Source organism: Palaemon carinicauda, unplaced genomic scaffold, assembly GCF_036898095.1.
Source record: "Palaemon carinicauda isolate YSFRI2023 unplaced genomic scaffold, ASM3689809v2 scaffold439, whole genome shotgun sequence".
In the NCBI taxonomy this organism is placed as follows: domain Eukaryota; kingdom Metazoa; phylum Arthropoda; class Malacostraca; order Decapoda; family Palaemonidae; genus Palaemon; species Palaemon carinicauda.
In genome coordinates this window covers 7,689-9,389 of record NW_027171694.1, presented here as the reverse complement: position 1 = coordinate 9,389, position 1,701 = coordinate 7,689, and the positions used below count along the sequence as shown (strand labels likewise).

Here is a 1,701-nt window from a genome sequence, read left to right as displayed (position 1 = left end):
ACCTTACAAAAATTCCAAAATGGAAACATAAGACACATACATAGACTAACAATGATAATGACACAAATGAACTCAACGAAACACTCCACAAAATACACAATCTCGAACAAGTAAACGTCAGATACCACAGAAGAGCCACACAAGCCTGGGAAAGACTCAAAAACATTTACCCAAAACTTGCAATAACAAGTGAGGAAATGACAGGCACACAAAACGAGCATTCCTGGTGGAAAAGGATAGCTCCTTGCATAGCTCAGGATGAACCAAATTCGGAGTATTAGAATTAACCAATAAAACAAAAGTAGACAGACATAAATAGATAAACAAGCCCCAGAAAAGGAATTAACATGAATACACAAGTCCTTTGGAGGCTGACAAAATTCTCACCTCCTAGGAGTCCACAAGGCATGATGTCACAGCAAAAACCAACAACAGAAAGCTATTGGGTCTGCCCCAATCTTTTCATCTCCCACTGTACTTCACTTTAACACTATCCCCTCCAATCCTTACAATACTAACTCCCCCCTCCCCTCCCCTGCCCAACTATCTTATCCCCCTATATTGTAGCTGTAGCTGTAGGCCTAGAAAAAACCTACAAGCAGGTAGCCTGCTTTCTTCTTGCTTTAGACACCGAGCACCCAGGTCTCAATGGACCCACGATCCGACATACCCCCAAATGGGGTGGTCTTGTGTTCCCTGCTGCTAGTCTGATTGCTGCATACCACAAACGGAATGAAGTACATCAGGACCAATTAGCAGCCGGGAAAGGGAAAGTTTCAACGAGCAATAATCACACCTCGGTTAGCCCTCATTGGTTACGATACTGCCACTGCGCAAAGCTGAGAGGGAAAGCACATCTCCCTTTATACGTCGAGAAGGCTGACACAATACCGCCTTGTAATGGGATACATCTAGCTTGCTCGAGAACTGAGAACCACTTGCTGTCCTGGTGGGCCCAAATCTGTGGAAGGCCAAGTATTTTCTGTGGTGGGCCAAGGCCGTCTCTAGTGATTCGAGACGGCCTTGGGTGGGCCCACTCTCCGTGAAGGGCCTAGAATAGTCTGGCCGACACCTGATCAACAAAATCTAAGGAGATTCCAACCTCATTTTTCATGTAAATGCTGTACTTTTATTCAGTGGGATACCGCAGCATCTCAGAGATCACCCCTTGTGCAGGTTAGGAGGTTGAGATCACTCGGCTGTCAGTCTAGAAGGGTCCAGGACTCCAGGGTCAAACAACTAAAATTAGGTAAAAATAAAACTGAGTTTATGGTGGTTGGAAAGAAAAATAGCGTAAGTTATCGGGGTCATATTCGAATAAACATAAATAATAACTGTTCCGAAATCTAGTAAAGTTTGTGATCTAGGCCTATCTCTTGACTGTAACTTGTCTTGCATGCCCAAATAAATAATGTAGTAAAAACTGTTAAGTGTTCATCTTAGAAACATTGCTTTTATAAAGAAGTACCTGGATGACCATTCTGTAAACAAATTTGTGATAAACTGTGTTATTACCAGGATTGACTACTGTAACTCCATCTACTACAATTTAGCAAAATTGCAACTTAAGAAATTATAAAACATAATAAACAGAGGAGCAAGACTGATAAAAGATGTCCCACCCCGGGAAAGGATCACTCCTATACTAATTAATTTACACTGGCTGCCTATCAAAGCGAGAATAGAGTTTAAAGACAATAA

General features: G+C 42.2%; 1 pseudogene; it reads right to left on the bottom strand.

Annotated features, from left to right (window-relative positions):
- Nucleotides 1–733: 733 nt before the first annotated feature.
- LOC137636910 (U4 spliceosomal RNA) lies at nt 734–841 on the bottom strand (annotated as a pseudogene).
- Nucleotides 842–1,701: the final 860 nt, after the last annotated feature.